Here is a 24772-nt window from a genome sequence, read left to right as displayed (position 1 = left end):
ATTGAAGTACCCAATGAGCAAGCTACTGAGCTTCTTAAAGAGGCAGTTGTATGACATGATCTTGTTCCCCATTCCATGTTTTGGCATACAACAGGGATAATTTTGGTGATGTTTCCAACAGATAAAGAAGACCAAGGGGAAAGAAAAAGCTTTCTTACGGGACTATAGCTGCATATATCAACAAATTCTACTCCAGAGCATCTGTAGGATTTAATTTATTAACCTTCTTTATCTTGCCATAATAAATGTGGAGAGATTGATAGAACTCTGACTTTTAAAGTTATAATTGTGATATTCCTCCTCATTGTGACATAATCTCACTGTCACATGGGATCTGGCCTCGACTCCAGATGGTTGTAGAAACCTATTTTACACAAATAATTGCCCACCTTTCTGCCAGAGGATTGCTATTGACTGTCTAATAGTAATGTCTAAGATGTCAAGGGGGTGGGAATGAGTATTCCACTCACTTTCTGTTCCACTTCCCTCACCCCACTAAAAACCACAGTAATAATATATAGGGCTGGATTTTAAAATTAGCAAGATACTTACAATCTTGTTGAGGGTGTCAATGAACAATCTAAATAGATTGAAAACCAACAAATACAGATGACCACAGTGCCATTATAATAATATAAGTTCCACAAATAAAAATTGAATTATTCATCAGAGTAACCTGAAATAAGACGTGCTCTATACAGACTTCGGTAAGCCTTTTGACAAGGTTCCCCATAGGAGACTAGTTAGCAAGGTTAGATCTCATGGAATACAGGAAGAACTAGCCATTTGGATAGAACTGGCTCAAAGGTAGAAGACAGAGGGTGGTGGTGGAGGGTTGTTTTTCAGACTGGAGGCTTGTGAACAGTGGAATGCTACAAGGATCCTCTGCTGGGTCCACTACCTTTCATCATTTATATAAATTATTTGGATATGAGTACAAAAGGCATTGTTAGTAAGTTTGCAGAAGACACCAAAATTGGAGGCATAGTGGACAGCGAAGACATTTTTTTTTAGATTACTTACAGTGTGGAAACAGGCCCTTCGGCCCAACAAGTCCACACCGACCCCCCGAAGCGCAATCCACCCGTACCCCTACATTTACCCCTTACCTAACCCTATGGGCAATTTAGCATGGCCAATTCACCTAACCCGCACATCTTTGGACTGTGGGAGGAAACCGGAGCACCCGGAGGAAACCCACGCAGATAAGGGGAGAACGTGCAAACTCCACACAGTCAGTCGCCTGAGTCGGGTCTCAGGTGCTGTGAGGCAGCAGTGCTAACCACTGTGCCACCGTGCTGCCCAGTTTCTTCAAATTACAATGGGATCTTGATCAGATGGGCCAATGGGCTGAGAAGTGGCAGATGGAGTTTAATTTGAGATGCTACATTTTGGGCAAGCAAATCTTAGCAGGACTCCTACACCTAATGATAAGGTCCTAGGGAGTGCTGCTGAACAAAGAGACCTTGGAGTGCAGGTTAATAGCTCCTTGAAAGTGGAGTCACAGGTAGATAGGATAGTGAAGAAGGCATTTGGAATGCTTTCTTTTATTGGTCAGAGTACTGAGTACAGGAGTTGGGAGGTCATGCTGCGGCTGTACAGGACATTGGTTAGAATGCTGTTAGAATATTGCGTGCAATTCTGGTCTCCTTTCTATCGGAAAGATGTTGTGAACCCAGGGTTGGAGGATTTGAACTATAGGGAGAGGTTGAATAGGCTAGGGCTGTTTTCCCTGGAGCATCAGAGGCTGAGGGGTGACCTTGTTGAAGTTTATAAAATCATGAGGGACATGGATAAGGTAAATAGACAAAGTCTTTTCCCTGCGGCCAGGGAGTCCAGAACTCGTGGGCGGCACGGTGGCACAGTGGTTAGCACTTCTGCCTCACAGCGCCTGTAGACCCGGGTTCAATTCCCGACTCAGGCGACTGACTGTGTGGAGTTTGCATGTTCTCCCCGTGTCTGCGTGGGTTTCCTCCGGGTGCTCCGATTTCCTCCCACAGTCACAAAGATGTGCGGGTCAGGTGAATTGGCCAAGCTAAATTGCCCGTAGTGTTAGGTAAGGGGTAAATGTAGGAGTATGGGTGGGTTTCGCTTCGGCGGGTCGGTGTGAACTTGTTGGGCCGAAGGGCCTGTTTCCACACTGTAAGTCTAATCTAAACTAGAGTGCATAGGTTTAGGGTGAGAGGGGAAAGATATAAAAGAGGCCTAAGGGGCAACTTTTACACACAGAGGGTGGTTTGTGTATGGAATGAGCTGCCAGAGGAAGTGGTGGAGGCTGGTACAATTGCAGCATTTAGCACGCATCTGGATTGGTATATATTAGGAAGGGTTTGGAGAGATTTGGGCTAGGTGCTGACAGGTGAGACTAGGTTATGTTGGGATATCTGATTGACATGGACGAGTTGGACTGAAGGGTATGTTTTCATGCTGTACACCTCTATGACTCTATGACTCTATCGGCACAAGAAAAAAACATGGTTGTTTGTAATCAACAAGCATTCTGCTGGAACAATCTCCTTGATTTTCTTAAAGTGAAAACTGGACTTTAGTGAACCCTACAGTGTTGACCATTGTGACTTTGAAATCAATGCTCTGAAGGTGACTAATTTATCTTGAAGTGAAGGAATTTGAATCACAAGTGATGTGATTTTATCGAGGTAGCGGAAGCAGAAATCAAAACAGGCACAGATTGGGGGAATAAAATCACTGTTCTGAATAAATGTAAAGTTCAAAACGCAAGATATAACAGTGCAATGGTTGGATCTGTACCTATCCAACCCTTTGCTCTTCGCCCTCTCAAAAGTCCCTAAATCATTTCAGAAAATTGACGAACTGATATGGCCCATTATAGAAAAGTTAATCCTTTTTACGATCCTGTCATAAATAGATTGGAATGAAAGGTGAAGAGCCACTCGCCCAATCGCCGACTAATTCTCCCACACCATTGCTGCTGATAGGTTCACCATGGGTTCTCCTGGCTAAGTGGGCTGAGGATAGAGGTGGGCACTGGGACCCAGCAGCCAAGAGCTGATGAGGGTGTGGGTTAAGGTCCATATGCAAAATCAGGGGTGTGGCACAGAGAACCGAGGTGTTTTAGGTAGAGAATGCTGATAGCTAATTTTGATGTGGGTTGGGGTATATTATCCCAGGACAGCCTATTCCCAGAATTGGGAGTTCCATCTGTTTCATATGAAAAGGTAGTGTCAGCCAAGGAACATTGATTGAAGGAGGGATGGGACAACTGTAGGAGGGGTTTGGGGAAGGAGAAAAGGCTAAAATAAGAGTGTAGAACGAGAAGAGGATGCAGGATGGGTATGTGGAGGGAGGAGTTTGCAAGAGGGTTTGAGGAAATGAATACTGCAAAAGATGAAAGGGTGCAAGAGGGATGTGGGATGATAGAACATAGAATATTACAGTGCAGAACAGGCACTTCGGCCATCGATGCTGCGCTGACCTGTGGAACCAATCTGAAGCCATTCTAACCTACACTATTCCATTTTCATCCATATGATTATCCAATGACCATTTAAATGCCCTTAAAGTTGGCGAGTCTACTACTGTTGCAGGCAGGGCATTCCATACCACTACTACTCCCTGAGTAAAGAAATTACCTCTGATGAAGGCAAAGGCTCTGACATCTCCTCCCTGGCTTCCCGGCGAATCCTAGAATAATTCGCATCCAGCCCAGCGGACTTATGCATTTTCACATTTTCCAGAATTGTTAACATCTCCTCATTATAAATCTCAATCCCGTCTAGTCTAGTAGTCTGTATCTCAGTATTATCCTTGACAGCGTTGTCTTTTTCCCCTACTTCCTCGGACTCCATGCACAACTTCCCACTACTATCCTTGATTGGCTGTAATGTTTCTCTAGTCATTCGTGTATTCTTGATATGTTTGTAGAAAGCTTTAGGGTTTTACTTGATCCTATCTGCCAATGACTTCTCATGTCCCCTCCTGGCTGCTTTTAGCTTTCTCTTTAGGTGTTTCCTGGCTAACTAGTAACTCTCACACACCCTAACTGAGTCTTCACATCGCATCCTAACATAAGCCTTCTTCCTTCCCTTGACAAGAGATTCAATTTCTTTAGTAAACCACAGCTCCCTTGCTCAACCACTTCCTCCCTGCCTAACTGGTACATACTTATCAAGGATATGCAGGAACTGTTACTTGAATAAGCTCCACATTTCAATTGTGCCCATCCCCTGCAGTTTTCTTCCCCAACCTCTGCATCCTAAACCTTGCCTAATCACATCATAATTGCCTTTCCCCCCCCCCCCCAGCAATAACTCTTGCCCTGCATTAATTACCTCCCCCTTTCCATCACTATATTTATCTCTGCCTTCATGTTGAGAATACCCTCCATTGTGTTTTGTGGCCCTAAGACTTTGCTGAACACAAAGGACCTTAATTAAAACTGGGGATCCATTTGGTGCTATGGGCCATCAGCAGCATTAGAATTGTCTTCACTACAGCCTGTAATCTTGAGATCTAACATATCTACCTTTATCAAATTGTCTAGCTATATCCTTTGGACTAAAGCCTGGACATATCCAACTCAGCCAGTTACAGCTTGATCAGTCTACTCATGATCACCATTAAGGTGATGGAAGCAATGATCATTGACAGTAGAGTGGAGGAGACATGAGAGATGAGCTGCAAAGTACAGTGAATGATATTAAATCTTTCAAAAACAATGGGATACTCAGCTCATTGGGACCAAGAAATCATTACATCATTGAAGGCATAAATCCCTTCTAAATGAATGTGGAATTAGTATTATAATGCGTGCATAATTTCAGAAGCTACAATACTTGGATAAATGCCATGGGTTCTACTGTAATGAATGCTGTCAAATGTTAAATCTGAGATTGAGTTCCGAGATACAGTAATTAGGGTTTTAACTGCTTCGTGAAAATATTGCAGGTTTGTGCATGTCTGATACAAAATACATTAGATATGACCTCAATAGTTGGTGGAATGATGGCTTTTTGTGTGTAGAAATTTCTGTCAGTTTGACAATAAAGTTTTTTTTTAATTTATGCCTTTTGCCTTGTGCCAATTTAAAGCTGCAGTGTCTAAATAAAGTTTTTTGTGTGTGTTGTGACTTCAGTTTAATGAAAAGTTGATCAGTATTGAAGACACTTGAATTATTCTACTTTTGCTTCTGTCTAAATAGACTATATGCCAACAGAAATACTGAAGGCATTGTTACTACATAGCAGCATCAAGTATTAAGTACTGGAGGACATAGGTTTAAGGTGAGGAGGAAAGACTTAAAGGGGACCAAAGGGATAACTTTTTCACACAGAGTGTGGTGTGTGTATAATTTAAGCTGGCAGAGGAAGTGGGAGAGGTGGTTAGAATTACAATATTTAAAAGGCATCCAGCTGTGTATGTGAATAGGGAGCGCTTGGAGGGGTATGGGCCATATGATGGCAAATGAGATGGGATTAATGTAATCTGGTTGGCATGGATGAGATGGAACGGGAGGGTCTGTTTCCGTGCTATATAACTCCATGACTCTGTGATTCTAAGTAAGTTAATGAGAATGTAGTCATCAAAAATGAAAAAGTAGCCTTCATGAAAATATCAAGAACATCCCTGGATAAAGAAAGCTTATTTTGGATGGAGCAATCCAGAACAGACTGAATGGCCCACTTCTGCATCTATTTCCTATGTTTCTATGTTTCATTTGCTATGTTTCTATGACAGCTAGTCGTGTCATCAGTAATTTAGATCAGTTTTTCCTAATTTCCTCAACTTAGATATTCAATATCAATGCAAATTAATGGCTTTTACACATGCAAACTAGGGGAGTCAATGAATTCACAGGAAAGACACAAAAAGTTGAACTAAACAGCAGGTGCAAGTATAAAGGTAGATAAATTTAATGTAATAAATATATTCAAAGCAGGTAAGTGTGAGGTATGGTATTTGGAATACTAAAGGATGACTTTTTAGAGATAAAAGAGCTCTTTTAAGTGTGAGACCCTTATTTTTAAATTTGTTCCTAGCTCTCACACCAAGGGAAATGACTTTTCAGCATCCACCCTGTCAAGTCCCATAAAGATTTTATTTGTCTCAATAACATTGCCTCTCATTCTTCTAAATTCCAATACATACAGCACTATGGTATCCAATCATTCCTCATAAGGTAACCAATCTTACCCGACATATCTGTCAAGTCAACCTTTTCAGAATTACTTCTAAGGTATTTACGTTATTTTGTAATTAAGGAGATCATACATTTCAAAATAGTTTCCATCTATGATAACATGAGCTGTTCACATTTGATACTTGGTACACAATTTGAGCCCTGTTTTTAGAAGGACTTTTCTAAGCTTCAAAGTTGCAATCTACTGCAGTCAGGATGTTTTTTCCACTGCGTGGTCAGCATCCAAACGGGCCATAAAGGATGGTTTGAAAAGGGATGAATTGTCTTTCTCATCAATAAGTATCTTGATGCTCTTCAAAATTATATGATTTCAGGGCATAAACATATGCAATAGGACTTGAAGAAAAGGATATCAATGTTAGGAAATGGAATACTTTCAGTGTCTTATGTGTTAGTTTAGAAAAATGTACATCACATAGTTCTTTGTCATAGTACAGATAAGTAGCCTTTTGGTAGGCTGAGAAACGACAAGTGGACTTCTGCTTAACCAGTGAAGAAATTCCATATGTGTACATATAACTTTCTGATATTTCTAGGAATACTGTGAATGTGTCATTATTTTCGCAAAAATATGGAACAGAGAAGCTTCACGTCAATTGCACGATCACGACACACAGTGACCGGAGGAATTCTTACTCCTTATTGCAACCTCAGGACAGTACCTCACTTCACCTGGTCCAAACTTCTGCTGAGTCAAAGGTGTTGGCGTTTCAGTGCAGTGCCAAGGGAGAGCTTTACTGTTGAATGTGTTGCCTTCAGGATGGGACATTAAACTGTACTCCTCATCAAATATATGTAATACTGTTCTGAAGCTGAGCAAAGTAGCTCTCCCCAGTAGCTTGCCTGCTATTTATTGCTCAAGCAACATCTTAAAAACCTACATTATTTGATTGTTCTACCATTTTAGATTGTGTGATCTGACAGCATGCAAATTGGTTGCTCATTTACCTACACTTTTGCAGTAACTGGTGTCAAAAGTATTCATTAGCTATAAAGTACTTTGAGAAATCCTGTGGTTGTGAAAGGTGCTTGATAAGTTTTATCATTTTCTCTGTCAAAGCTTGTGCACATCAGGGTGGAAGAATGGCTCAGTAGTTAGCACTGTAGCTTCATCAGTGCCAGGGACCTAGGTTCAATTCCAGTCTTGAGTAATTGTCTCCATTTGTCTGTTCTCCCTCATATCTGTGTGGGTTTCCTCTGGGTAATCCAACTTCCTCTTACAGTCCAAAGATGTGCAAGTTAGGAAGATTGGTCACGCTAAATTGCCTGTAGTATTTGAATGTACAGGTGAATTAGCCATGGTAAATGTAGTGTTCAGGGACAGGTTTACAGACCAGGATCTGGGTGGCATGTTTTCAGAGGCATGAGGCAGATTTGATGTGCCAAATGGCCTCTTTCTTCACAGTAGGAATTCTATGATATCTACTACACCAAGAGATGGCATTCAAATCAAATGACCCAAGGCAAATAACAGTTCCTTTCAATATTATATACTATTCCTGATGAAGGACTTTTGCCCAAAATGTCGATTTTCCTGCTCCTCAGAAGCTGCCTGACCTGCTGTGCTTTTCCAGCACCACTCTGATCTAAACTCAGGAATTTTCAAAAGTTGATTAGAGTAGACAGTTTTCAGATAATGGATGACTGGCAAGTGGGAGACTTTCAAAAGTGAGATAATGAGAGTTCAGAGGCAGTACGTTCTTGTTAGAGTGAGGGTAAAGCTGGTAAGCGTAGGGAACAATGAATGAATAAAGATATTGCGCTCTGATCAAGAATAAGAAGGAGGCATATATTCAGTATACGCAGTTGGGCTGAAGTGAATTGCGTGAAGAGTACAAGGGGTGTAGGAGCATTCTGAAGAGAGAAATCAGGAGGCCAAAAAGGGGATATGAGATAGCCTTAGCAGATAAGGTTAAGAATAATCCAAAGAAATTCTAAAAGTGCAGTCAAAACAAAAGAGAAATTGGAAAATATAGGCTCTTAAAGATTAATGTGGTCATCTATGTGGGGAACCATAAGAGATAGGAAAGATACTAAATGGATATTTTGCTTCAGTTTTCACTCAGCGAAACTCAGGGAGATAAATATTGACGTTGTGAAAACAGCCCACGTTACAGAAGAGGAAGTCCTGTATGTATTAAAAAAAACAGAAAGGTGGATAAATCTCTGTGACCTGATCATGTGTACCCTAAGACATTGTGGGAAGTTAGAGAAGAAATTGTGGGGAACCTAGCAGGAATATTTGTATCATCGGATGAGGGGCCAGAGGACTGGAGGGTGGCTAATGTTGTGACTTTATCTTAGAAAAGCCTGGGAACTATAGACCTCTGAGTTTAACATCAGTGGTGGGTAAGTTGTTGGAGGGGGTTCTGAGAGATTGGATTGACATGCATTTGCAGAGGCAATGACTGATTAGAGATAGTCAACATGGCTTGTGTTTGGGAAATCATGTCTCACAACTTGATTGAGTTTTTTGAGAACACAACCAAAAAGATTGATCACAGCAGAGCGGTAGACATTGTCAATGTGGGCTTTAGTAAAGCCTTTGACAAGGTTCTGCATGGTGGACCAATTAGTAAAGTTAGGTCACATAGAATTCAGGGAGAGCTTGCTAATTGGATATAAGATAGGCTTGATTGTAGGAGACAGAGGGTTGTGGTGGAGAATTATTTTTCAGATTGGAAGCCTGTGACCAATGGTCTTCAATAGGGATCATTGATGGATCCACTTTTGTTTGCAATTTACATAAAGGACTTGAATGAGAATTTTGGAGACATGCCAAGTAAGATTGTGGATGACGCCAAAATTGGTATAGTTGATAGTGAAGACAGTTATCTGAGATTATAAGATCTCAATCTCGATCAATTGGTCCAATGGGCTGAGGAGTGCCAAATGGAATTCAATTTGGATAAATGTGAGCTGTTGCACTTTGGTAAGATGAACAAGGGCAGGTCCTAAAATTAAAGGTAGGGTTGGGATGTCATGTTGAGGTTGTATAAGACATTGGTGAGGTATTTTTTGGAGTACTATATAAGTGTTTGTCACCCTGCTGTAGGAAGGATATTATTAAACTGGAGAAGGTGGAGAAAATATTTACAATGATGTTACTTCGACTCAAGGATTTGAGTTAGAAGGAGAGGCTGGATAAGCCTCCTTCTCCCTTTGGGTGGCATGATGGCTCAGTGGTTAGCATTACTGCCTTGCAGCGCCAGGTACTTAGGTTCGATTCCAGTCTTGAGCAATTTTCTTTGTGGTGTTTATATTTTCTCCCTGTGTCTGTGTGGGTTCCCTCTGGGTGCTCTGGTTTTCTCCCACAATCCAAAGATGTGCAGGTTTGGTGAATTGGCACCTGCTCTCAGAATCAGCTTATGTTATTGATTAAATTGCCCATACTGTTCAGGGATGTGTAGGTTAGGTGCATTAGTCAGGGGTAAATATAGGATGATAGGGTAGGGGAATGGGTCTGAGTGGGCTACATTTTGGAGGGTCAGTGTGGACTTGTTGGGCCGAAGGGCCTGTTTCTAGACTGTAGCAATTCTATTAACCTTAGGCTGGGATTCTTTTCATTGGAGCATAGAAATTACAGAGCTTTATAAAATCATGAGGAACATGGATTAGGCGAATAGCAAAGGTTTTTCCTCAAGGAGTGGGTGAGTTTAAAACTAGGGGGTGTATTTTTAAGGTGAGAGGAAAAGTATCTAAAAGGGACCTGGGGGGGCCAACGTTTCACATGGTGGGAGGTAGGTTTGTGTGAGGATTGAACTGCTACAGGAAGTGATAGGTACAGGTACAATTACAACATTTAAAAGACATTCTGATAAGTAAATGAATTTTAGAGGGTTTAGAGGGATATGGGCCAAATGCAGGCAAGTTTGGAAAACCTGGTCAGCAAGGATGCATTGTATCAAAGGGACTGTTTCTGTGCTGTATCACTCTATGAACATTGAGGAAAGCTGCTTGGCTGCACACTCAGGCTCGTTGTGTGCTGGATTTTATGTTTCTCAATGGGGTAAAGAGGCACAACAGGAACCAAAGGGCAGCTCCCTTACAACCATGATCTCTGCATGTTCAGTGGGGAATTGGATCACCAATTATTGACTGTCTCATGAGAAGGGAGCCAATTATAGGGGCAAAGGAAGTTTGTTTCCTAACAACAAACTATTCTCCTTTCATCCAGTCAACCAGTCCTGCAGCTGTTATCAAGGCTTGCTTCTCAAGCCTGTTTTTAGACACTACAATGGTAGTCAGCTCTGTGACAATGAGGCATTTTGGAAAGTTTTTTTTTAAAATTACAGCTATGGTCAAAGTGGAGTCTGAATCACAGCTCTGTGTGAATACATGGCCTGTGGGTTCTGACTATGAATCTTAAACTTAGCAGGGAAGTAATGCTGCAATCAAAGCTCCAATTGTAAAGGCCCCCTGCTCTCAGAATCAGCTTATATTATTGATTGAAGCCACAAAGAATATTTTAAAACTGTCCTTAAAAATCATGCTGATATCACCACCTTCCCCAGCAGGAACTGCATATGCATTTAAATCCAGTTCTGGTGACAGGCACTTTCTGTAGATCGTTGCATCACCTCGTTTCAGATGATATTAAAAGCTCTCAAACTTCTTTTAAAAATCAGTCTGTCACCCAAAATATGTATTGGGCAACAAAAAAATATGGTTGTTTGTATTATAGGCAAGATAAACACTTTGTATATTAAATCATTAAAGGCTGCAGAAATAATAGAGACATTGTTTGAAATATTGCAGAATCCAGGAGCATTCAAGCAGATTGGAAAACCACTAATGTAATATTCAAGAAGGGAGGGAGGTAGAAAGCAAGAAATTATTGGTCAATTAGTCTATTAGCTGCCATTGGGAGAATACTGGAGACCATGATTAAGGAAACAATAGGACATTGACATAATATGATCAAATAGGGTCAAAGAGGGTTGAAAAAGGGAAATTATGTTTAACAAACTTACTCGCAATCTTTGAGGAAGCATCAAGCAAATTTGATACAGAGGAATCAGGAGAATGCATTTTATTTTGATTTCCAGCAGGTATTCAATAAGGTACCACATAAAAAGGTTCTTGCACAAGATAGGAGTTCATCGTATTAGCAATAATGTTTAAGCATGGATTGAGGGTTGCTTCACACACAGAAGAGTCAAGAATGATAAATATTTTTCATGCTGGCAAGATATAACTGGTGGAGTGTCACAAGGGTCAGTCCGAGGACCTCAATTATTTCCGAGCTATACTAATGACTTGGGAACGAGTGACAGAGTGTAATGTATCCAAATTTGCTAATAATATAAAATAGCTGGAAGGGCCTATAATGATGCAGATATGAGGAATTGGCAAGGGGTTATAAATATGCTGTGTAAGTGGGCATAAACTTGGCAGATAGCATTCAATGCAAGAAATTATGGAGGTGTTGCACTTTGGTTGGAAGAAACAAAAAGGCAGACTATAATTAAAATAGAGAATGACTCCAAAAATGCACTAGATAGGATTCTGGGTTTTTAATGTATGAAGCAAAAATGTTAGCATGCAGGTGCAGCATGTAACTAAAAAGCAAAATGAAACTTGACTTTGATTTCCAAGGCATTGAAGTTTAAAAATAGAGAAGTCTTGTTAAAACTCTACAGAGTGTTAGTGAGGCCACATCTGGAATAATGTGGTCAATTTTGGTTCTAATATTTCAGGAACGATGAATTAGCATTAGTGGTTGTTTGAAAGAGATTTGTCAGACTGATTCTCTGGGATGAAAAGATTGAGTTATCACAAATAACTAAACAGGTCAGGCATATATTCATTAGAGTTTCAAAGAATAGATGTGTGATCTTATTGAAATATGCAAGATTTTGAGGGTTCATGGCAGGGTGGATGTTGTGAAAATGTTAGAATTAGTGGGAGAATCATGAACAAGGGAAGAGAGTCACAGAATAAAAGGGACACTTATTCAGAATTGAGAGGCAAAGGAATTTCTTCTCTCCTGGGCAATGAATGCCTCGAATGAATTCTTAACCCAAAGGATTGTGGGGATAGAAAGTACTTCTTTTCAGTAGCTCTGAAAATATTTAGAGAGGGGGATAGATGGATTTTTTTGCAATATTGCAGAAATGAGGCTATGAGAAGCTGGCAATAAAGAGGAGTTGAGACCTGAGTCAGATTGGCCATGATCTTGTCAAACAGTGGAGCAAGCTGAATGACCTAATCTTGTTCCTACTTCTGATGTTATGATTTCAACTAATAGGTGGGCTGCTGGTTTTGGTGGCTATGAGTCTTTTGGACAAACTAAGCCAAAGTTCTCCATCAGATGAAGTGGAGGGTAAGGACATGACTTGGGAAAGATAAAACCCTGCCTTAGGTTGCAAATGCAACAACTATCCTGAATTATTACTTACTTCCTTTCTAAAGCTGGAGATCTTTCCCCACCCCCGTCCCCAATCAGACACCTTTCCAACCTCATCTTGCTGAAGACCTCTGTTTACTGGGATGGTCTAGTTGACTTAAGCAGACAGGACACATCTAAGTTCCATTTTTGCAAACTCAGACACCTATCCCAGGTGGACATGACTCATGTCAATGAGCAACAACTTATTCAGCTGTGGAAAAGATGGCAGTCAAGCTAGATTTTTACCTCACCTTGGGTCCACGTGTGGACCATCTGAGCCACCAAATATAGGCCAAGGGTAAGATCTCTGACCATTTGTCCTTTCATTTTGAGAAATAGACAAAATTGCCCAGGCTGAAATCAGCACCCTTACCTTACATTAAAGGCACAATTGATTCAGTTTCCTGTCATGTGAAAGTCAGAATTGGGGGATTTAGGTCCAAAATAAACATACGTTTGCTCTATCCCTTCATCTTGTTTCTTTGCTTCTTTCAAGGGACCTCATAGACGTTTATAAGACTATCTGCGACAGTCATAGAGGAGTGAGTTCATGCCACTCCCAGCAGAACCCTCAGGCTATCTTTATTATGAAAATTTTCAAAATACAAAGATGTTTTCACCCTACAATGAAAATAAAACAAGGGAACTAGTAGGAGATACAAGAGTTTCAAAATGAAAAATAAAGTAGGAATCATTTTCTTGAAGTTGTTTAAACTGTGAAATGATTGAAATAGAGAAGAATGAGTTAAGCACTCACAAACACAAAGGAGCAAATCCTAACTAGCCTGAACTTATCAGAGAGTTCCACTATCTTGGGTTTCTCAGGTTCGAGAAACAAACTTTTTTTGCAGCAGCAGTCGAAGCAATCAACAGCTCTCTCTCTTTACCTATCACTGGCACTATCCCCTTTTGTAGGATGAACCTAACACTCCGTAAACATTGTTAATTGGGGAGCGGGGAACAATGTGAACATCTTTAGTTCTTTACGAAGTAATAAGGAGGATTCAGTTAGTGTCATGGGAAAAGAGGCCTTGTTGTTGATTCCTTATATACCATGATTAATGAGTCACCAAGACTCCGACATTCGTGTTAACAAGCATTACGTATTGGCCAAAGCTTCCAAAAATAATTAGATGCATTATAAATATTGATGCTTCATATTAACATAGGCTTGCACCATCTTCAATGCATTACTGCAATGCTGTTATCACACTCAGCTTTGAATACAGAGGGGCAGAATCCTCACAATTTTCTACAGACGCGATGAAAAATATTTGTAAAGAAATGACACAGTAAAGCTTTGCTCATCGTTATTTATCAAGACAACAAAAATTAAATATTATTTTGACTTCTTAGAAAAATGTTCCCATTTAAAAATCTAATATAATACCATCTTAAAATGAGAAAGTACAGCAGGTGGCCATTCAGTCCATCATCAAATACAGTCATAGAGTCATAGAGCTGTACAGCACAAAAACAGACACTTTGATCTGACTCGTCCATGCCAACCAGATGTCCTAAATTAATCTAGTCCCATTTGCCAGCGATGACCCAAATCATTCCAAACCCTTCCTATTCATATACCCATCTAGATGCCTTTTAAATGTTGTAATTTCACCAGCCTCCACTGGTTCCTCTGGCAGCCCACTCCATACACACATCACCGTCTGCATCAAAAATTTATCACTTAGGTTCCTTTAAATCTTTTCCCTTTCACCTTAAACCTATGCCCCCTAGTTTTGGACTTTCCCACCATATGGAAAAGACCTTGTCTATTTATCCTATCCATGTCTCTCATGATCTTATAAATGTCTATTAGGTCACCCCTCAGCCTCCAATGCTCCAGGCAAAATAGCCACAGTCTATTCAGCCTCTCCCAATAGCTCAAACCCTACAACCCTGGCAACATCCTTATAAATTGTTTATGAATCCTTTCAAGTTTCAAAACATCCTTCTTGTAGGAGGGAGACCAGAACTGTATGCAGCAATCCAATAGGGGCCTAACCGATGCCCTGTAACATGACCCCCATCCTCCCAACTCCTATACTCAATACTCTGACAAATAAAGGCAAGTAATCAATGTTTGATAAATTTTAAAATGATAAGCCACATAAGATGGCCATTTGATCTGTTATCTGTGTACCATCTCTTCAAGGTTAGAACACTGTCTTGCTCTTTCATTGTAGTCTTGTAAATTTTTTTGTCTTGAGAATAATAATGGTATGGAAGTTATAATTGAATGCTCATCCACCTTTATGGAGTGTGTTCCAGATTAAACCAAAATGCTGTTTAGAAGAAATTTTCATATCACCTCTGCCCATTAGTCTAGATCTCTAACCTCTGGTTATTGGCACTGTGGACAATGGAATTTGTTTTTGCTTATTTACTCCAAGCCATTCAGGATTTAAAATACCCTCTATTAAAGTTTCCCTTTTATTAAAAATTTTGCTCCTAGGTTTTTCTATAGAAGCCCCTAATCTCAGCTAAGTGTCTTCTGCATTGTGCCTCATGCCTTGACGCCTTTTCCAAAGTGTGGTTTCCAGATTGAGCATAATACCAGAGATGGGTTTTGCTCTTTAGTTTTCTGAATCCAAGCCTCAGCATTTGATACCCCCTACTGGTAGAGCAATGGGACAGATCCCAAATCCATTCCAGCTAGAACCAAGATTGAGTCATCTGTTGTTGACATTGACCTGTTCTACACTTGCCATCCAGAGATCTAATCAGCTGCCAGGAGCTAATCTGTACTTTATAAAGACATACCACTATTCCCATGCTTTTATATTCCGCCATAATTTTACCCAGAAAGTTAAGGATTTCCTTTTTAAAAAACATAAACAGGTTCTCAAACAGTCTTGTGACTCCGTCACACATCTTAACTGCGATTAGCAAATATTGTTTGCAAGAATAGAGTATCTTTGAAAAGATTGTTATTAAAGAGAAATAAATAAAATGTAGTCTTTTTTAAGTTCTGAAGATAAATCACTGAGCTTCAAATTTACAACTCACATCAACATTCTTAAGCTTCTAAAACACATGTGTTCTTGAAACCCCTCAAATTCCAGAAAATACTCAATAGTTTTTGCTTCTTGTCTTACATAAACAATTTTTGGAATAAGCAACAGAAGAATTGCTGAATTCAATAGATATATCTTGAGGGAATGCATACAAAACCAGCCCGCCAACAAAACAAAGACTGCATTCTTAGTCTGAGGCAAAGCATTGTGGATTTTACATTGCTGCGTAGAACCTGGAATTATCACATTATTGCATTTTTTGATTCGGACCTGAGAGTTAGAAGAAGAAAATGATTTTGCTAATCCTTTTTAATATGAAGAAATATGCAATACCCATCTTACCTTTTGTTCTACCTGCAGGCTGACTGAGTGCTCAGAGCTTGTTCACGACCCACAGTCAGCACTAACTGCTGATGAACCTGTACTTACTTGTACCTATCTGCCTCGGTTTAGGGTGGGGTGATGAGAGGAGTGTTTTATATTATTTTGCATCTGTGGCCTCAGCTCTGGAGCATGCACTCAGCTTTTTAACAAGTTGCTATGTGATCCCCCACCTTTAATTATTCACTCTTTTGCGTCATTAATATGATTCTTTGTTCAAAAGTTGAACAATACTGTAACAGATACTGGAGTTCCCTTTATTTGCTGATGTGTAGAGACAAGACATTTAGCCACTTCCCATCTGCTCTGCTCTGGAGCAGTTCTGTCCAGTGCTCCAGTGAGAGTTCTTAAAATTAAAAAAGAAATATTTTCTAGATTGTGATTAACTTCCTTCACTTCAGAGCAGGCCTGGGCCAGTTCATAGATGACTCTGACACTGTAATGGCAATTCTGGCTCTGCATTAATGGATGGGAGAATGTCTCAGGACCTTGACAGTGAGCTGCATTTATCTGAAGGTGAAGAATTACTGTCATGGACATTGGAGGTAGGGCTAACAGATGGTTAACATAGAGTCATGGAATCATACATCACGAAAACAGACCTTTCGGTTGAACTCATCCATGCTGACCAGGTATCCTCAGCTGAATTAGTTTCAAATGCCTGCATTTGGCCCATATTCCTCTAAACCTTTCCTTATCATGCCCCTGTCCAAAGTTCTTTTAAATGTTCTATTTGTACCTACATCTTTTATTTCCTCTGGCAGCTCATTCCATGCATGCACCACCCTCTGTGTGAAAAATTTGCCCCTCAGGTCCCTTTTAAAGATTTCCCCCTCACCTTAAATTAATAAACAAATATTTCACTGTGGGGAAGGATATGGAAGATAAAGAATTTGGAGAAATAAGTAATGGTATGTTGAAAAGTGTCCAAATGATAGAGCGATGGTGTTAGGTGTTTTAAAATGCATAAAAGTGGATCAGGATCTGATCAGATGTATCCCAGAACTCTGTGGGAAGCTCGGGAAGTGTTTGCTGGGCCCCTTGCCGAGATGTTTCTGCCATGGATAGCCACAGATGAGCTGCCGGAAGACTGGAGGTTGGCTAACGTGGTGCCACTATTTAAGAAAGGTGGTAAGGAAAAACAAGAGAACTATAGACTGGTTAGCCTGACATCAGTGGTAGTTAAGTTGTTGGAGGGGATCCTGAGGGTAAGGATATACATCATTTAGGAAGGTAAAGACTGATTAGGGAGAGTCAACATGGCTTTATGCATGGGAAATCATATCTCACGAACTAGATTGAATTTTTTGAAGAAGTAACAAAGAAGGTTGATGAAGGCAGAGAGATGGACATTGTCTACATGACTTCAGTGAGGTATTCAACAAGGTTCCATATGGTAGACTAGCTGGTAAGTTTAGATCATATGGAATCTAAGGAGAGCCAGCTATTTAGATATAAAATTGGCTGAGGATAAGAGACAGAGGGTGGTGGGGGAGGGTAGTTTTTCAGACTGGAGGCCTGTGACGTACAGTGTACAGCAAGGGTCAGTGCTGGGGTGACTGCTTTTCATCATTTACATTACATTTGGATGTGAATGAAGAAGGTATAGTTAGTAAGTTGCCAGCGGCATGTACAGGCAAGAACGTTACCTCAGAGTACCACAGGAGCTTGATCAGGTGGACCAATGGGCTGAGAAGTGTCAGCTGGAGTTAATTTAGATAAATTGTTACATTTTGGAAAGGCAAATCAGGACAGGACTTCTACACTTAACAGTAAGGCCCTAGGGAGTATTGCCAAACAAAGAGACCTTGGGGTGGAGGTTCATCGTTCCTTAAAGGTGGAGTCACAGGAAGTGAAGTAGGTGCTTGGTACATTTGCCTTTATTGGTCAGTGCATTGAGTATAGCAATTAGGAGGTCGTGTTGTGGCTGCACAGGACATTGGTTCGGCCACTTTTGTAATTATGCATTCAGTTACAGTTGTTTGCTATAGGAAAGATGTTGTTAAACTTAAAAGGATGCCGAAAAGATTTTCAAGGATGTTGACGTGTTTGGAATGTTTGAGCTATAAGGAGAGGCGGAATAGGATGGGGCTATTTTCATTGGAGAGTTAGAGGTTATGGAGGTTCATAAAATCATGAGGGACATTGATAGGATGAATAGTCAAGGTTTTTTTATCCAAAGTAGGGGATGGTATAGGTTTAAGGTGAGACGTGAAAGAGAGATCTAAGGGGTAATGTTTTCATGCAGTTGGTGGTGCATATGTGGAATGAGCTACCAGAGGAAGTGGTGGAGGCTGGTACATTTAGAAGGCATCTGGATGGGTATATGAATAGAAGGATTTAGAGGGATATTGGCCAAATGTTAGCAAATCGGACTAGATTAATTCAGGATCTCTGGTCAGTATGGACAATTTGGGCCAAAGGGCCTGTTTCTGTGTTGCATTACTCTATGTCTCTGTTACGCTCTTTCGTTCTTGATTCTTCCATCCTGGGAAAAGACCTTGTTTATTCACCTCATCTGTGCTGCTCATGATCTTATAAACCTCTATAGGGTCACCCTTCAGTCTTCAATGCTCCAGGGAAAAAAACCCAACCTAGTCAGCCTTTTGCTAGAACACAAAAGCTCTTGAAAGAAAGGTTTGTACTGAAAGGATTATATTTAAAAACACAATAAGACTCAAGATATAGACTCAGTAACATCAATCTATTATCAATTTATCTATTTCTGATTTTCTGAATTTTGGAAAGTGTGTTTTTGAAGGACATATTCCTGGGCTATCAGCTAACTTATTCTTTACCGTAGATGAAAATGTGTTGCTGGTTAAAGCGCAGCAGGTCAGGCAGCATCCAAGGAACAGGAAATTCGCCATTTCGGGCCAGAGCCCTTCATCAGGAATGAGGAGAGTGTGCCAGACAGGCTAAGATAAAAGGTAGGGAGGAGGGACTTGGGGGAGGGGCGATGGAGATGTGATAGGTGGAAGGAGGTCAAGGTGAGGGTGATAGGCCGGAGTGGGGTGGGGGCGGAGAGGTCAGGCAGAAGATTGCAGGTTAGGAGGGCGGTGCTGAGTTCGAGGGAATCGACTGAGACAAGGTGGGGGGAGGGGAAATGAGGAAACTGGAGAAATCTGAGTTCATCCCTTGTGGTTGGAGGGTTCCCAGACGGAAGATGAGGCGCTCTTCCTCCAACCGTCGTGTTGTTATGTTCTGGCGATGGAAGAGTCCAAGGACCTGCATGTCCTCAGTGGAGTGGGAGGGAGAGTTAAAGTGTTGAGCCACGGGGTGGTTGGGTTGGTTGGTCCGGGCGTCCCAGAGGTGTTCCCTGAAGCGTTCCGCAAGTAGGCTGCCCGTCTCCCCAATATAGAGGAGGCCACATCAGGTGCAGCGGATGCAATAGATGATGTGTGTGGAGGTGCAGGTGAATTTGTGGCGGATATGGAAGGATCCCTTGGGGCCTTGGAGAGAAGTAAGGGAGGAGGTGTGGGCGCAAGTTTTGCATTTCCTGTGGTTGCAGGGGAAGGTGCCGGGAGTGGAGGTTGGATTGGTGCGGGGTGTGGACCTGACGAGGGAGTCACGAAGGGAGTGGTCTTTGCGGAACGCTGATAGGGGAGGGGAGGGAAATATATAGGGTCCTTGTCTCAGTCAATTCCCTCAAACTCAACACCGTCCTCCTAACCTGCAATCTTCTTCCTGACCTCTCCGCCCCCACCCCACTCCAGCCTATCACCCTCACCTTGACCTCCTTCCACCTATCACATCTCCATCGCCCCTCCCCTAAGCCCCTCCTCCTTACCTTTTATCTTAGCCTGCCTGGCACACTCTCCTCATTCCTGATGAAGGGCTCTGGCCCGAAACGTCGAATTTCCTGTTCCTTGGATGCTGCCTGACCTGCTGTGCTTTAACCAGCAACACATTTTCAGCTCTGATCTCCAGCATCTGCAGACTTCACTTTTTACTTTACTGTAGATGGTCAGACATGGATTTCTAATTGAGGTATATTGTCTTCGGCAAGATGTGTTGCCAGCAAAATTTACAAAGTCTGTTGAAGTAACAAAAACATTTTATCATGACTTCATCTCATCATGAGATTGCCTGAGAGAGCAGGAGTATGTGCTATTGCATTACTTTGTATACTATATCTTATGAGGATATCACACAATCAGACCTAATCCATTGGACCACAGTTTTCAACAAGAATCTATCACATATCTCTGACACTATTTGAGGCACATTTGTTATGACCGAAGATGTATGCATGGCTTATGTATTCATGACTTAGGTCCAAATTAGACAACACATTTTTCAGGATGAGATATCAAGCAGATGTTTGGATCAATATATATTGTCCTTTTGGCTTTTTTTCTGGTTTTAATCAAACACCAGGCAAAGTTGCCCACCCAAAAAGGTGATGGTCTCATTCACATCTGATTGACTTTGGAAGTCAATGTTTTAGAAGTTCGACTAATGATGTGTGGATTGATAAATTAGAAGTATAGTTGGCAGAATCTGTGCAGAAGCTGATACTTTTTGCACTAAGTTTTAAAAAAAAATATTCATATAAATTGATTGAAAATGTTTAGTGCAGAAAGCTATCCATCTGATTATGTGTGAGCGGCAAAAAGGTTATCACATAGAACCCCATTTTCAAAAATGCCATTGTTGGTATTTTCAATTTTGATTGGAAAGTTGGATGAGTTTGATTTTATCACAATGTTTCATTTGTATTTCATTATTACATTGCTTCCTCTTTTTAGAAGGGTAAAGTCACGAAAGTCATGTTGGAACATAGATTGGCTCTCTCATTAGAGAGAGAGAGACGACTGGTGATAATTTAACCTGTGGGTCACCATACCTCAGGCAAAAGGAGAGGTTGGAAAGGAGAGTCAGTCAGTCAGCTTTGTTGGTTGGATGACTGATTTGTGATGCACAATTTGGCACACTGACCTCTACACTGCTGAAACCAGGCGCCAGCTTGAAGACACCTCCTCCTACCGCCCCCTTGACCATGACCTCACCCGCCACCCCCCATCAAACCATTATCTCCCAGACCATACACAACCTCACCACCTCAGGGAAACTCCCACCCACAACCTCATAGTTCAGGAACCACACACCGCCTGATTCTACCTTTTACCCAAGTCCCACAAGCCTGACTACCCCAGCCAACTCATCGTCTCAACCTGCTCTTGCCCCACTGAATTCATCACCACCTACCTCGATACTGTCCCATTCCCTGGGTCCAGGAACTCCCAATATACATTCAGGACACCACTCATGCCCTCCAACACCTCCAAGAATTCCGATTCCCTGGCCCCCAATGCCTCATCTTCACCATGGACATCCAGTTCCTCTACACTTGCATCTGCCAAGACCATGGCCTCCAAGACCTCCATTTCTTCCCCTCCCAAAATCCCCTCCTGTATCCTTCCACTGACACTCTTATTCATTTGGCCGAACTGGTTCGCACCCTCAATAGTTTCTCCTTCAAATCCTCCTGCTTCCTCCAGACAAAACGGGTAGCCATGGGTACCCACATGGGCCCAGCTATGTCTGTCTGTCAGTACGTAGAACAGTCCATCTTCTGGAGTTACACAGGCACCACTCCCCACCTTTTCCTCCGCTACATTGATGACTGCATTGGCACCACCTCGTGCTCCCAGGTTGAACTGTTCATCAACTTCACCAACACATCCTACCCCAACCTTAAATTCACCTGGACCATCTCTGACACCTCTTTCCCCTTCCTGGACCTCTTCATCTCCATCAACTGTGACCGACTCAACACGGACATTTTCTACAAACTCAGCGACTCCCACAGCAAACTGGATTACACCTCCTCCCACCCTACCTCCTGCAAAAATGCCATCCCCATTCCCAATTCCTCCACCTCCGCTGTTTCTGCTCCCAGGAGGACCAGTCCCACCATAGAACACACCAGATGGCCCCCTTCTTTAAAGACTGAAATTTCCCCACCCACGTGATTGAAAGATGCCCTCCAATGTATCTCATTCATGCCTCACACCTCCACCCATCCAATCACAACAAGGACAGAACCCCCTGGTTTTCACCTTCTACCCCACCAACCTCCGTATACATCGCATCATCCACTGACATTTCTGCCACCTACAAACGGACCACCTCGCCAGAGATATATTTCCTTCCCCACCCCTATCTACTTTACGTAAATACTGTCACCTCCGCGTCTATTTGATCAAGTTCAAACCCTCTATCAACCTACTCTCACCTCCCAGCACCTTCCCCTGCCACCATAGGAATTACAAAATCTGCGCCCACACCTGCCCCCTCACCTCCATCCAAGGCCCCAAAGGAACCTTCCACATCCATCAAAGCTTCACTTGCACGTCCTCCAATGTCATTTATTGCAACTGTTGCTCCCAATGCAGTCTCCTCTACATTGGGGAGACTGAATGCCTACTCGCAGAGTGCTTCAGAGAACATCTCTGGGATACCCGCACCAATCAACCCCACTGCTCCGTGGCCGAACATTTCAACTGCCCCTCCCACTCTGTCCAGGACATGCAGGTCCTGGACTTGCTCCATCGCCACTCCCTTTCCACCCAATGCTGGAGGAAGCACGCTTCATCTTTTGCCTCGGGACCCTCCAACCCCATGGCATCAATATCGACTTCACCAGTTTCCTCATTTCCCCTCTGCCTACCTTATCCGAGTTTCAACCCTCCAGCTCAGCACCGTCCTCATGACCTGTCCCACCTGTCAATCTTCCTTTCCACTTATCCACTCCACCCTCCCCTCAGACCTATCACCTTTACCCCCACCTCCATTTACCTACTGCACTCTTAGCTACCTTCTCCCCAGCCCCATCCTCCTCCCATTTATCTCTCCATCCCCGAGGCTCCCAGCCTCAATCCTGATGAAGGGCTTTTGCCCGAAACATCGATTTTTCTGCTCCTCGGATGCTGCCTGACTTGCTGTACTTTTCCAGCACTACTCTAAGCTTGACTCTAATATCCAGCAAATGCAGGACCCACTTTGGCCTGATTTGTGATGCAGAATGGTGTGTACAGCATGGGGGAAATCCCCATGTTGGCTGAGGTCACGGTGAAGGTCTCACCTCCTTGACTTCACCCTTGCCGCATGTGTGGTGACCATCAAGTTCAACCCACCACCAGTTGTATTTCTCCAATGAGAGCGTGGGACAGTGGAGGCTACTACTAATGAATGTGCATCGCTTGACACCACTCTTTTTACCTGAAGTTCCTTCAAGGTTACTTTAAAGTTCCAGGATTTGGACAAAGAATGACATTCCATGAAGAGACAAAAAGGCAGGTAGACACATGGCTGAGATTTTATATATGGATCCATAGCCATGACTCAAAAGATTTCTTTTTTCTAAAAATCAAACATCACTATTCCCAGAGTAGTTCCAAATCTGAAAATTTGATTAAATCCACGAATCACCAAATTCACAAAGCTGACTAATTGAGAGTTAAAAAGAAGATACACATTGGATTTTCTTTCTCAATTAGCAAGAAAATAGCTATTTGTTGTAAGCAAACTGACTTTTGAAACTGATGCAAAAATAAACTAGTTAAATCACTAATCTCTAACTTTTTAGCCTAAATTCTAGTGCTTTCTTAAAATTCCCCACACATTTACAAGCTAACTCATAAAGAGATGCCAGAAATATTGTGCGTGGGAAAGAAAAATAACTGAGTAGCACTAATCTAGCTCAGACATTGATGAGTTTTTCTTTGGCTCAACATTTGACTCCTTCTGCTTTGTTGCGTATGATGCAAGGTTGTCAATCCACAGATTCTCAGTCTTCCAGTCACTGTTTGAGGATTCACCATTGCTGTGTCTCTAAAGGCATTTTTTCCAAATTTCTCTTGAATGGGAAACTTACAGATACTTGGAAAGGTGAGGGAGAGTAGCCAACTCCTTGGGATTTTCTTTTAATTCTCCATATTGAAGGGAGGGGGAAAGATGTATGCTTTCTCTTGCAGGCTGGATATTTCTGAGGTATTGTCCATACCCAAGGCTGTAATCACCCAAATCAGAAGCAATCAATTAGTTGTTGCTATGCTGAAGCATCATGGTAGATCAATGGTTAGCACTGTTGCCTCACAGTGCCAGGGGCAGGTGCAATTCTACGGGCAACTATCTGAGTGGAGTTTTCACATTCTCCCCATCTCTGTGTGTGTTTCCTCTTGGTGCTCTAGTTTCCTCCAACAGTCCAATGATGTGGGGGTTAGGTGAATTGGCCATGCTAAATTGTCCATAGTTTCCTGGGATGTGCAGGCTAGGTCGTTTAGCTACGGGAAATGCAGGGTTATTTGTAAAGGTGGGTATGACTGGGATCCCCTTCAAAGGCTTGGTGTGAGCAGAATTGGATTGAATGATCTGCTTACAACTGGAAGGATTCTATGATTGTATGAACTAGTCCTAATTGAAAAATCAATCAGTAGGTTGTCACTGGACAAAATAATCTGGAGTACACATGAGCAGTGTCGTTCTGCTTGGAATTACCCCTTGCTCTTTGAATAAGGCAATATGGAACAAAGAACAGTGCAGCACAGTACAGGCTCTTCAGTTATCGATGCTGTGCCAACCTTTTATTCCACTCTAAGATCAGACTAACCAACACACCCTCCATTTTGCTATCATCCATGTGCCTATCCAAGAGTCGCTTAGATGCTCCTAATGTATCTGACTCTACTACCACCGCTGGCAGTGTATTTCATGCACGCACCACTTTCTGTGTAAAAACTAACCTCTGACATCTCCCCTAAACCTTCCTCCAATCACCTTAAAATTATGACCCCATTT

The 24772-nt window shown here is 41.9% G+C and overlaps 1 protein-coding gene across 1 annotated transcript in view; it reads right to left on the bottom strand.

Annotated features, from left to right (window-relative positions):
* LOC132829486 (otoancorin-like) overlaps positions 1-16015 on the bottom strand; it is a 108877-nt gene extending 92862 nt beyond the window's left edge. Inside the window, exon 1 of the mRNA XM_060846698.1 lies at positions 15929-16015. The gene's annotated coding sequence lies outside the window, so the exon portion shown is untranslated. The remainder of the gene's footprint in view (positions 1-15928) is intronic.
* Between the last annotated feature and the right edge of the window lie 8757 nt (positions 16016-24772).

The sequence above is a fragment of the Hemiscyllium ocellatum genome, chromosome 29 (assembly GCF_020745735.1).
Source record: "Hemiscyllium ocellatum isolate sHemOce1 chromosome 29, sHemOce1.pat.X.cur, whole genome shotgun sequence".
NCBI classification, from domain to species: Eukaryota; Metazoa; Chordata; class Chondrichthyes; order Orectolobiformes; family Hemiscylliidae; genus Hemiscyllium; species Hemiscyllium ocellatum.
Note: the sequence above shows the minus strand (reverse complement) of the source record. Positions and strands in the feature narration are given on the sequence as shown.